Source organism: Mustela nivalis (genome assembly GCF_964662115.1).
Source record: "Mustela nivalis genome assembly, chromosome: 1".
Classification (NCBI taxonomy): Eukaryota; Metazoa; Chordata; class Mammalia; order Carnivora; family Mustelidae; genus Mustela; species Mustela nivalis.
The window spans coordinates 30,565,885-30,580,153 of record NC_139020.1 but is presented as its reverse complement, the minus strand read 5'-3'; the positions used below and the strand labels follow the sequence as shown (position 1 = coordinate 30,580,153).

General features: G+C 35.9%; 1 long non-coding RNA gene across 1 annotated transcript in view; it reads left to right on the top strand.

Moving 5' to 3' along the window:
* Positions 1 to 14,269, top strand: part of LOC309843784 — a 156,555-nt gene that overhangs the window by 33,518 nt on the left and 108,768 nt on the right. The gene's annotated exons all lie outside the window — the stretch shown is intronic.

The window sequence follows — 14,269 nt, the reverse complement described above, 5'->3', positions numbered from 1 at the left end:
ATCCACTTAGGACTCAGAGCTATTTTTTAAAAAATATTGGAGCTTAAAAATGTGCATTCCTTTTTATTGCAATTTGAAGAATTCAGAAACTCTGTGTTGGATTGCGGAGCGCTGCATGATGTGGTGACCCTTCACTGATGAAACATCCACACCCCGCTCACCAAGTTAATCACTCTGTGCTTTCTTGGTTCCTCTCTGTTGGTGTTGGTCTTGCCACTAACTCATCTGCCTGGGTTTCTCTTAACTCTTTTTTTATTATTTGGTGCTCTCCTTTTCATTATACATATTATGCATGTTCCATTTTATTTTATTTTTTCAAGATTTATTTATTTATTTATTTGACAGACAGAGATCACAAGCAGGCAGAGAGGCAGGCAGAGAGAGAGAGAGAGGAGGAAGCAGGCTCCCTGCCGAGCAGAGAGCCTGACGTGGGACTCAATCCCGGGACCCCGAGATCCATGACCTGAGCCGAAGGCAGCGGCTTAACCCACTGAACCACCCAGGCGCCCCTGCATGTTTCATTTTAAATAACATCTTCTAGTGGAAGAGTTTGCAGAACTCCTTATCAGAAGTCAGTACTCAGGCATGTTTTTTTTTTTGTTTGTTTGTTGGTTTGTTTTTAAATCACACCACCCTGTTTAATTCTCTGGACAGGATTTGGTCTATCCCATATATTATCATGGGAGATAGAAGGTCTACGGAAACAAAAATTTTGTCTATTTCTCCAGTAGGCTCAGTCTTTAATTAGTGTCTGGCATATAGCAGAGACTCTATGTGTGTACATGTATATACACCTACATATATGTGTGTGTGTGTGTGTGTCTGATGGAATAAATGAATGATGAACAGACATTTGGATCCAGTTGTAGCCAATGACATTGAAATCCCAGCTTTGAAGTACCTCATTGTAGTTCATTTTAAGATAAAAATTGTTAAACCACACAGAGTATGCTTGTCTTACCTCTTTTTTAAAGCAATACATTTCTTAAAACCCTCTCATACAGACCTTATAGAACCCTGTGGAGATAGCCAGGCACTCACCGAGTCCTGTTTTTTTTTTTTTTTTTTTTTCAATTTTTTTTTTCTTTTTAGGATTTTATTTATTTATTTGACAGACAGAGATCACAAGTAGGCAGAGAGGCAGGGAGAGAGAGAGGGGGAAGCAGGCTCCCCACTGAGCAGAGAGCCCAATGCGGGGCTCGATCCCAGGACTCCAGGATCATGACCTGAGCCGAAGGCAGAGGCTTTAACCCCCTGAGCCACCCAGGCGCCCCACCGAGTCCTGTTTAAAAAACTCTGCTCTGGCAAGGATGCTCTGATGAGGCACAGCCACTTCCTCCAATGCTAGAAAGCTCAGCTGACATTAATATCAGTACATCTTTCCTCCAAAAGGGCTCACATGCACTGCCTGTGGACCAGCTGCTTTTGCCCTCTCTTTCTAATCCTTAGTTCTTTGGCTTTTCTTCTCCATATGTCAAAGTTTTCCAACCATTTGGAACCTTTTTCTCAAACTTATATCCCATCACTGAGCAATTTTTACTTTGGACTTTCCAACGGCTTGATACCAATAAGCATCTATTAATATTGACCACCATCTGCAAAGCTTTAAATACAACTTAATGATGGTTGGAATCTGCATTTTACTAAAAGAAAGGCGGCTAGTAATATCACAAAGCATGATAGGCATTCTCAAATATTTTGAAGACTTTTGGTCTTTCCTCTTTCTTATGAGCATTTCCTTTTCCTATCTTGATGGTGTTCTCATTTAAGAGGACTAAGACATTTCTCTGCCAACATTCTATTTGGTTTCCAATTCATTTTGATCATTCATCTGACAACACTTAAGATAGGAGAATCGAAGAACCTACCCCTTCAGATTGCTTGTCACTCCCTAAAATGCCCTACAAAACCTTTAATAGTCTGAGAAATATTATTGCCTGTTATGAAAGAAACAGAGGCAAACTGGACTTCTCTACATTGGATTATGTCATCTGATGGTCTCCAGGACATGAAGTGACATTTGGTAGCAGCTTATGCTGTTGCCTATCCTATGTGGCTGTCACTGTTAGCACTAATGGTACGTGCATGTAGAGGGAGGGAAAGAACATGGATACTACTCTTACCTCCATTTTCTCTGGCCTATTTCTATGATTTACTTCTTTATTTTCCTCAGACTTATTTGAAAGAGTTAACATAGATGACAAACGATCTCTTGGATTACAAAGTAGGGCGACGGGATGAAAGCGAGTGCATGCGAGATACACAAAGTTCTGAAACAGACAAGTGGATTATAAATGTATACTGTTTTCAACCTAAACAAAATCATTTGTCAGCAGGGGGAAACTGCTTTGACTGAAGATCATTTTCAGTGCATATATGCAAAGTGTGCATAATAAGTCATTTAAATCAAGGTGATACATTATCTTTAGGCAATTATTCTCTTCTGCAGACGTCAAATGTAAAAAGCCAATTGTAAGCAGTTTTGAACTGTTATTCTGTTGCAATTACGCACTCCTTTGACAAAAGATAATGATTTATTTTACAAAGAAGATGCTGCAGGATTACCTTGTGGAATTTATCGTGTAACAGGGAGAAATAATTAACCAAACAGGGACACAGGAGATGGGTGGATGCTGGCATGCAGTGGGAAATGAATCAGCTCATCTGAAGACTGATACGTGCACTTGAAGATCTTTATAATCACATTAGACCTGCTTGCTAGCATTTGGGCACAACATTCACCCACGATGAAATTTTTGGCTCTCCCTGACCAATGAGATGAGCTCTAGAAAAATAAATAGGTAGTACTACTTTTTTTTTTTTTTTTTTGGTGGTGCTCTCTTTTTTTAAGGCTGTTTGGGAGGTGACCATGAATCTGTGGGGTCCAGGAAGGGTTAAGAGAAGAGATGATATAACGATATAACGAATTCAGGCCCAGACTGAAAAGATAGTGAGTCTTGGTCAATGTCAGCTCATCACATGGACACACCGGGGCATTCCTGTGGAGAGGCATGTTTTCAAAGGACTATTGAGCTGGGAGTTTATGGGTGAAGTTCTCAGAAGCCACAGCACAACAGAGAACTCTCCTGCTGATTTTGTTTTAACCAGATTTGTGGATTAGATCAGCTAACAGTTTGTTTTTTAATCATGGAAAGAATACTTTAAAAATTAATAACTTAATATTGACATCACAATCTTTCACTTTTAATGTTTATTTTATGCTGTGTAGCACGTGCTTTCACATGAGCCAGAAGAGCCATGAAGAAGATAAAAGAATAACAATTGAGACATACTCTTCAGCTCTTTGTTCTAGTTGTGCCAAGCAGAACACCTGGGATGCCAGCTTCTCATAGCTTCTCCCATTTTCTGGCAGGGAGCTAGGTTTCTGATAAGTTCTCTTTAGCAGGTTTTGATATTAATCTCTGTAACCTGTGGGCATCCATTTCTTCCATTATGTCACTGCCAAGCTCTGTGTTCCCATTCTGTGGCCCAATAGTGGGATATTTTGTTCTCAAAGTTATGACTCCTTCAAAATTACTGGTAATGATCCTCCTACCTTTGTCATGAATCATGTTTTCCTACATGAAACAAACGGGTTTCATTTCCATGCTTGCTAGTACCATGTGTGGGCTTCCCATAATGGAAATGGAAATTCTTAATTTTTTAAACAATATCCTTAATGTTATAGCATTTATATTTATCCACTTTGTTCAGTTCCATATAGCTCTTATTTTTGAGAAACTTATGTCCAGTTGCCTCAGACTTGGATAGAAAGATAAAACAAGTTTAACCTAAAATTATTCTTCTCCCCAAATCAACTCGTGCCCACTGAGTCTTTTCTGTTTCAGTGAACTCATTCTTCACCCATGACAATAAAGGTGTGTTCACCTCCCCTCCCCCATTCATGATAGTCTAAACCTGGCGTCCTGGGACCTGAGAGTCAAATCTAGATCTCTTTTTCCTATTTGCCCTTTGGAGACCTTCTAGACCTCTTTGCAAACATAACCCTGCCTCTGCTCTATTTTGCCAGTTATCACAGTGTATGTGTCAATTCTTCTCCTCTGTTTCCTAGGTCTAGACTTTATTAAAGATACTTGTATTTTGATCTAGACACTGTATAATTTGCTGCTTAAGTTATGGAAGTACTTATAATGTAGATGTAACTTTTTTTGGTGTACTTTTTGATGTACTTTTTTTGGTGAAAAATTATTAGGAAAAGAAAGTTTTAATAATCTTAAAAAATACAAATACAGTGAAAATTAGTCTTTAAACTGAAGAAAATGGATAGCTTGTTCTTTGTTTTCAGTTCTTCAACAAACTATAACAAATCTTGGTGGATTTAAAAAAATAGCAAGTTGGTTCTTATCAAAGATCTCACAGGTAAGTTGGGGAGAGAGTACTTATCAAAAAAAAAAAAAAAGAGAGAGAGAGAGAGAGAAGGCAGATAATGACAAATGACACAGCAGGGGAATAGATCCAATGGTTGAGAATCAAACAAGAAGATTTATATCAAGAAGAATTGAAAAGGCATAGTGAATGTTATCTTGTTTTAAGAAGATATGAAGAATTTGTAAAATTCAGAAGGCTGATGTAAGTGATGGACCTCAGGGTGTATGGTACAAGCTGAGGAAGAATGGGGGATAGAAGTTTGCCAGCACATTGGGTAATGGTTTGGGGACTTCTAGATTAGAGAGTCTGTGGTTGCAGTCCAGTACAGTGACTTTGAAGGTGTACATTTTTGAGGTCCACTCTCAGCTTTCCTACTATTTGCTGTGTGCCGTTAATCAAATTACTTAATATCTTTGTTAGAGTTTTCTCCTGGTCGAATAGGACTAATGATAGAAATGATTTATAGTATGGGAGCTATAGCTATGCAGATGGCTCAGTAAGAGGTAGGTAGATGAAAGATGGATGGGTGCATGGAAGGGTGACAAAGGAGGATGAGGGTAGAAATCAGGATTTAGAACTTCATGCATAGTCATGTAAAATTCAACTTTTCTTGTACAAACTGGTTAGTTCTACCCATGAAGCAATTATTTAAATTAATTAAATTTAGAGAAATTAATTTATGTTTAGTAGGTTACCAATTTGACAATGAATCTCTGACCTTGAAAATTAAAAGATGAGCAGTAATGACTACCATTTATTTTCAGGGCCCTGACATTTCATTAGATTCTGTATAATACTAGTACATTCAAATAGAATAAAGTAGTAAAGATAGGGCAATTGAATGTGTTATTTCTTAGTAAATGTAATTGTCTTTTAATAATGCATTATAATATGTAATAATATTTGTATAAGCAATAAATTAATATAATAATATATTTTCATGATAGTGTATTCCTCAAATCTACAAAATTATTCTTTCCCAATTGGGTCTATAAATATATGAGAATAATTATCTGCTCTTAACTCACGCAGGCCACAATTCACTTATTTACAGTATTAATTTGTGGAAAGGCTAATTTACCTAATTGGCTCTGCCAAAGGCAACTTCAACACAGTTTTCCCAAATCATCACAAGTTATAGAAGTTAATGATATTTTATCGATCCACTCGCTATACCAGGTAAAAAAGTGGATTTTTTTACTAGAAGATTTAGATGGTTATCTTGATTTGTTTCATATTTTTCTATTTGTTGGTAAATCATTAAGGATTTTTAAAGGGTGGGTGGGAACCATGTGTGTGTTCTAACAGGGACAGATAGTAAGTTGAATGTATCTGGGTCGTTTAGGCTGTGTTACGTGACTATTCATTAATGTACACATGATTACATTTACATAGGTACATTAGCAATAAAAATTCTGTGACATTGCAAATCAATTCAGAGAATTATTAGAAACATTCAAACATGTTATTTTAGAATGACAACTTATTTCTGGGTTTTTTTTTTTTTTTCTCAACTACAGTTATGAACTTTAAGAAACACACTGAGATGCCTCGGTGTGTTTGTATATTGATCCTCAGGAAGTATTCAGAACAGGAAATAAGCACACAGTGTTAATACAAATTTCCTCATTATTTCTGCAATCATTTCAAAGTAAACTAACTTGGCTAATAATAATATAGTTCCTTGACAGTTTACACATTTCATTTTCTTATATTTATATTAATGTTAATTCTAAACAAATAACCAAATTCTAACGAATAGAAGGAGTATAGCTCATCCACCTTTCTTCGGGTTTACTGTCCCCTCCTCCCACCCTCCCCCCACATCCTCAACCCCCAGGATGCTTGGCACAAGATCTTCTCTGTTCACTGATGCCCTCTTTTTCTTGCCTGTCCCCTGACTTCTGGTATAACCATGGTAATAACTGTTCTGTTCAAAGAGGTCATATTGTAATTCATACATATTTCAGGCATTTTTTTAAAAATATTTTATTTATTCATTGGATGGACAGAGATCACAAGTAGGCAGAGAAGCAGGCAGAGAGAGGAGGAAGCAGGCTCCCTGCTGAGCAGAGAGCCCGATGCGGGGCTCGATCCCAGGACCCTAGGACCATGACCCGAGCTGAAGGCAGAGGCCCAACCCACTGAGCCATCCAGGTGCCCCAGGCATGTTTTTAAAGATTGTTTGCTTATGAGTTCTTACATTAAGTATTCTATATATGTATCTTAACTCAAGCCTTATGTATATGTAAGTTCATATACCTCTGTATGTACATACATTTTTACATTATATATTTATATTATGTAGAAAATTATATTTATGTTATGTAATATATATAGGTTTATATACAAATATACAATATGTATTTCTACTACTATAAACACTTCTACATGCTATTGGCAATAATGTTAGGTATATACATGTTCAGAAATATAATTTTTTAAAAAGATTTTATTTATTTATTTGACAGAGATCACAAGTAGGCAGAGAGGCAGGCAGAGAGAGAGAAGGGGAAACAGCTTCCCTGCTGAGCAGAGAGCCCAATACGGGGCTCGATTCCAGGACCCTGGGATCATGACCTGAGCTGAAGGCAGAGACTTTAACCCACTGAGCCACCCAGGTGCCCCCAGAAATATAATATTATCCTAGTGAATTATTACCCAATTAATTAGAAATTATGCTTTATTCTTTCCTTATGACCCAGCAATTGTACAACTGGGTATTTACCCCAAAGATACAGATATAGTGAAATGAAGGGGCAACTGCATCCCAATGTTCATAGCAGCAATATCCACAACAGCCAAACTGTGGAAGGAGTTGAGATGTCCTTCAACAGATGAATGGATAAAGAAGATGTGGTTTATATATACAATGGAATATTACTCATGCATCAGGAAGGATGATTACCTACAATTTACACCAACGTGGATGGAATAAAGGGGATTATGCTAAGTGAAATAAGTCAATCAGAGAAAGACAAATATCTTAAGGTTTCACTCATATGTGGAATATAAGATATAGTACAGAGGATCATAGGGGAAGAAAGGGAAGACTGAATGGGAAGAAACAGAGAGACAAACCATTAGAGACTGCTGACTCTGAGAAACAGAGAGTTGCAGAAAGGGAGGTGGATGGCTGGGGGTGGGGTAACTGGGTGATGAGCATTAAGGAGGACACAGGATGTGATGAGCACTGGGTGTTATATGCAGCTGATGAATCATTGAGCACTTCATCTAAACTAATGATGTACTATATGTTGGCTAATTAAATTAAAAAAAAAGAAATTATGCTTTATCATTACTATTTTTTTTCTTAATCTCCCTTATCTGTTTCACCCATCTCACACCACCTCCCCTCCGGCAAGCCCCATTTTGTTCTGAGTTTGAGTCTTTTTTGTTAATCTCTCTTTTTTCCCCTTGTATATTTGTTTCCTAAATTCCACATATGAATTAAATCATGTTGTATTTGTCTTTCTCTGTCTGACTTATTTCACATAGCATTATACCCTCTAGGTCCATCCATGCTCTTGCAAATGGCAAAACCTCATTCTTTTTTTTTTATGGCTAAGTAGTATTCCTGTGCTCGTGTCTTTGTGTGTGTGTATCTCACATCTTTATCCATTCATCTATGGATGAACATCTATGGATGGACACTTGGGTTGCTTCCATTCATCTATGGATGAACATCTATGGATGGACACTTGGGTTGCTTCCATATCTTGGCTCTTATAAGTAATGATGCAATAAACATATGAGTGCATATATTTTTGAGTTAGTGTTTTGTTTTCTTTGAGTAAATACCCAGCAGTAGAATTACTGGATCATGTGGTAATTCTATTTTTAATTTTTTGAGGAACTTCCATATTGTTTTCCAGAGTGGCTACACCAATTTTCATTCCCATCAACAGTGCATGAGGGTTCCTTTCTCTCCACATCCTGGCTAACCCTTGTTTCTTGTCTTTTATTTCTTGTCTTTTGTTCAATTATTTCTTGTCTTCTTGATTCTAGACATTCTGACAGTTGTCAGGTGATATCTCATTGTGGTTTTGACTTGCATTTCCCTGATAATCAGTGATGTTGAGCATATTTTCATGTGTCTGTAGAGCATTCGTATGTTGTCTTTGGGAAAATGTTCAGTTCCTTTGCTTATCTTTTAAATCACATTTAAATAGTCCTCTGCCTGTTTTATCTATGTATCTATGTATCTGTCTGGTGGAGTGTGTGTGTGTGTATGTGTGTGTGTGTTGAGTTGTGTAAGTTCTTTATATATTTTGGCTATTAGCCCTTTATTGGATACATAATTTATAAGTCTCTTCTCCTATGCAGTATGTTGCCTTGTCATTTGCTGATGTTTTCCTTCACTGTACAAAAGTTATTTTTGTTTTGTTTTGTTTTTTTCATTTTTTTGGTTTGTTTGTTTTTGGTGTTGTCCCAATAGTTTATTTTTGCTTTTGTTTCCCTTGCCTGAGGAGACATACCTAGAAATATATTTCTGCTGCCACTGTCAAAGAAATTACTGCCTGTGGTTTCTTCAAGGAGTTTTATGGTTTCAGGTCTCACATTTAGATCTTTAATCCATTTTGAGTTTATTTTTATGGTGTAAGAAAGTATCTAGTTTCATTCTTTTGCATGTAGCTGTTCAATTTTCCCAGCACCCATTTGCCATTTGTTGAAGAGACTGCCTTTTTATTCATTGGATATTCTTGCCTCCTTTTTCACAGATGAATTAACTATATAACAGTGGGTTTATTTTTGAACTATTTCATTCTATTCAATTTTTGTGCTAGTTCCATACTGTTTGATTACTACAGCTTTGTAGTGAATTATGAAATCTGGGATGAGATAACTCCATTTCCTCTTTCTCAAGATTGCTTTGGCTATTTGGAGTCTTTTGTAGTTCTATACAAATTTTAGTATTATTTATTCTAGTTCTTTGAAAAATGTCATTGGTATTCTGATAGGAATTGCATTAAATCTGTAGATAGCTTTGGATAGTATGGTCATTTTAACAATATTGGTTCTTCTAATTTGTGATCATCTAATATGTTTTTGTTTGCATCGTCTTCAATTTATCAGTTTTTCTTCCCTTAAGTTTTTATTTAAATTCCACTTGGCTAACAGACAGTGTAGTATTAATTTCAATTATAGAATTTAGTGATTCATCACTTACATACAACACCTAGTGCTCATCACTACTAGTGTCCTTCCTAATCCGTCACTCACTTAACCCATCCCTTTTTCCACCTCCCTTCCAGTAACCCTCGGTTTGTTCTCTGTAGTTTAGGGTCTGTTTCCTGGGTCACATCTCTCTATCTTTTTTCATATGTTCCCTTTTTTTTAATTTCTCAATTTCCACATATGATTGAAATTATATGGCATTGTCTTTCTCTGTCTTATTTTGCTTAGCATAATATTCTCTAACTTCATCCACATCATTGCAAATGACAAGATTTCATTTTTTTCATGGCTGAGTAATATTCCACTGTATATAGATACCACACCTTTATCCATTCATCATTTGATAGACATTTGGGTTCTCTCCATATTTTGGCTATTATTGATAATGTTGCTATAAACATCAAGGTGCATGAATCACTTTGAATTAGTATTTTTGCATAGTTTGGGTAAGTAGCTAGTATTGCCATTGTAGGATTGTAGGGTAGTTCTATTTTTTAACTTTTTGAGGAACCTCCATACTTTTCCACAGTAACTGTACTGGTTTGCATCTCTAGCAGCAGTGTAAGAGCGTTCCTGTTTCTCCACATCCTCACCAACACCTGCTGTTTCCTGTGTTAATTTTCATAATTCTGGCTGGTGTGAGGGGATATCTCATTATACTTTTGATTTGTATTTCCCTGATGATAAGTAATGTAAATAAGCATCTTTTTATGTGTCTGTTGGCCATCTGCATATCTTCTTTGGGAAAAAGTCTATTCCTGTCTTCTGCCCATGTTTAAATTGAATTATTCATTTTTTAGGTGTTGAGTTTTATACATTCTTTATCTTTTGAGTTTTGTAAGTTCTTTATATATTTTGGGTGTTAACCTTTTATGAACTATGCCATTGGCTGATATTTTCTCCCATTCCATAGGTTGCCTTTTAGTTTTGTTGATTCTTTCCTTTGCTGTGCAGAAGCTTTTTATTTTGATGAAGTCCCAATAGCTTATTTTTGCCTTTCTTTTCCTTGTCTCAGGAGACATACCTAGAAAGATGTTGCTATAGCTGATGTCAAAGAGGTTACTATAACCTTTGTTCTCTTCTAAAACTATTATGGTTTCAGGTATCACATTTAGATCTTCAATCCATTCTGAATTTATTTTTGTGTTTGATGTAAGAAAGTGGTCCAGTTTCACTCTTTTCATGTTGCTCTCCAGTTTTCCCAACACCATTTGTTGAAGAGACTGTCTTTTCTCCATAGGATATTCTTTTCTGCTTTGTCGAAGATTAATTGACCATATAGTTAAAGGGAAACAATTCCCTTTTTTAAAAATTTTTAAACATAACTCTGTTTTCAGTGTGGAAGGAGTGGTCAGAGTAGATGAAGTGGAAACCAGTTAGAAGACCATTAAATAGCTGATAATTGACCAAGCAGGGAAACAATCCAGCTTTTTAACTCTGAAAGAAGAAACTACAGTAATTATTTCTTATTGTTGGCCACATCCACACCCAATTTTAGTCACTGTAATAGTGACTGAGCTGTAACCGTCATCTACATTACTACATTCCCTATATCAGTCCTACAATTACCGTGTTATTACTGCCCTCAAACTGGTCTTTCTGACTTCAGCCTTGCCTGCTGGAAGACAGTCCATGCTGCCGCAGCCAGAGTGATTACTCTAGAATGTGAATTGGATCACAACATTCCCTGATGGTAAACCTTTCCAGGGCTTCCCACTGATCTCACAAGTCCAAACTCTTGAGATACCACAAAAGGGACACACATCCAGCTGTTATTTTCCATGTCAGATTAAATTTTATCCACTTATATCAAACTGGGATGCAGCCAGAATGAAGAATTTCATTCCCACAGAGGAGCCACACACACTTTTATGTCTGGGACATTAGATGTGATCTTCAGTCTGCATCCAACACCTCCAGTGACAAATCTCGTTGTCCCACCCTAACCCCATCACACATGGAAACACCTTTTCCTTGGCTCATGGTCTCCAACATTCACATCACAGGATTTACATCTCCTGTCAACTCTTTTTGAAAGATTTCCCAGTCCAGGATTAGTGGTGGTCTGCCATTGCAGTTATCATTATTTAATTCAATTGCCTGCTTACTTTGGCAGATTGTCTCTAGATTTTCTTTATGGAGGAATATTACTTCTTGTTCCCAGTTGTATTTCCAGGGCCAAGCACCACAGTAGTTGTTTGAAAAATACTTGTTGAGTTAATAAGAATGAAGATTAAATGTTTGAAAAAATGAACAGATTTAGGTGTTTTAGGTATCTTCCCCCACTTTGTCACTTAGGAACTATATAGTCACAACAAATGACTTAGTTTCTCAGTCAAGCACGTCATGGCTGGTGGCTGAAGTAGGTGTGAGTTTTTACTGGCTTTAATTTTTTCCCTAATTAATATGTTGAGATAAAAGTAAGAGTATTTTAAAAATCATGGGTCTATACATAATCCACAAAGTTGTGAAAAAAGCACAAGGGATTTCCTGGCCCCTGGCTTATGTTCTTGCTGTTTAATTTCATTTCTATCTGAGATAAATGTATTTGAGATTTCTGCCTTACACAACTTTGGCTCAGTATTAGTCTTCAGGAGATTGCTGGTTCTGCCTAGGATGTGCTCATCTTCTCCTGGGATGTTTGGGTAAAATCTAGGGATTATTTGGTCCAAGCAACTAATTCCACTTGCTGACTTTTTCAACACTCTAGTCAGTATCATGTTTCCTGGATCTTGCGACATAATTCAGCTATGATGGATTCTATTGGTTCTTGATATTGACATTGTCCTCTGATGCTTTCAGAAACCCCTGATGGCTCTTGGAATATCTGAAAACAAATCTAATAGCTTGTCAAGGGAACCTGACCAGACCCTCAGGTCAGACTGAGATATAATTAGGAAGAAATAAATAGATGAACCTTAATTACCTGAATAGTTCAATGCCTCTTGCCTATTATTCATAGCCCACTGTCTCTGCTCATTTCAGCTTTCATCTTAGGTTTATTCTGTTAATCTACATCTTTAAAAACTGCAGATTTTAGAACTGTGTGATTTTTAACTTTTCCCTCTTAGAAATACATATTTTTTTTCTTATCTTCATATAATGAGATTTTCTTCACCTATTTTTTTCTTTAAGGCTTTCGTGGTAAAGATAACAGAAAATGATATCTCATTTTTATTTATATTTATGTAATGCAACAATTTATTTTGAAATTCTTAGTCATAAAATGTGGTCCAGAAGTGTTTCATGAACAAAGTATTGGAAGGTTTATCTCAGACAGAAAAGAGAGGGAGTATTTAAATAATATGAATAAGCTTTCTCATTATATATGACCTCATTCTGAATTAATTTCCTGATTTATTTTGATTTATACAAATTGTCCACACATGGAATATTTGTAGAGTTTAAAATGTGAATAAACTCTGGATAATTTGTTCTGTAAAGATGCACCTTCAAAAAAAGTACTAATTATTCATTAATGTGGATGTGCTTTGATATAACGTCTTATAAATTTGAATAATTCTTAAATAGGAAAATCTATAATTTTCTTCTACGTGAAAAAAATCTCAATATTGTAACTTTGGTGGAATATGTCACCTATCTCTGTCAGATAGGCCAAAGTAGGTGATTTATATATGGTGGCTAATTTTAATGCCTCACAGTATTTTACAATAACAATTCATAAAATTGTGATTACATTAAACCATTTTTGTTAATTTGTTGAATCTGTATACTTTTGTTTTAGAAAAAGAAATATTTAGTATTTTAATTGAGAATGGAAGTATTTATTTTTATTAATAATTTAATTTTAAGGAAGGAAATTGACTCATTTATTCTCCTGCTACCCAGTGATTATTATTTATAATGTGGTAACATATTTCTCTTCTATTTTTATATTCAACATAATTAATATTTACTTTAAAAAAGTAATTCTTTGCATCTTTGCAGTAAATGAACTTTTTAATCTTATCTTATTTTTTATGTTATGTTAGTCACCATACACTACATCATTAGTTTTTGATGTAGTATAGAATCAGAGTTTCAGTTTCCCATAAAATTTTTTTTGTTTATTTTTAATTCCAGTTGGTTAACATATGGTATTTTATTAGTTTGATGTGTACAATATAGTAATTCAACAGTTCCACCCACAGAGATTTTGATTGGGAAGACATTAATTTACAAAAGTTAATTTGGCAAGAGATGATATCTTATGCTATTGGTTCTTCCCTTTCTAGAACATGATGTATCATCCCATCTTTTTCTCAGATTCTTTTTTACGCCCATATGTCAAGAGCAAGAATTACTTTTTTTTTTTTTTTTTTTTTTTTTTTTTATATTATTTTTTTTTTAAGATTTTATTTATTTATTTGACAGAGAGAAATCACAAGTAGGCAGAGAGGCAGGCAGGCAGAGAGAGGAGGAAGCGGACTCCCTGCCGAGCAGAGAGCCCGATGCGGGACTCGATCCCAGAACCCTGAGATCATGACCCGAGCCGAAGGCAGCGGCTTAACCCACTGAGCCACCCAGGTGCCCAAGAATTACTTTTTTTTATAGATCTTAAACATGTCTTTTTGTAGATCAAAAATATACTATAGTGTTATTGCTATAGGTGATGTACCAAACCTCACCCCCACCCACATGCATTGCCTGAATGAATTCATTGACATTTTTTGCTGTATTTGCTTTATGCATTTCTATCTAT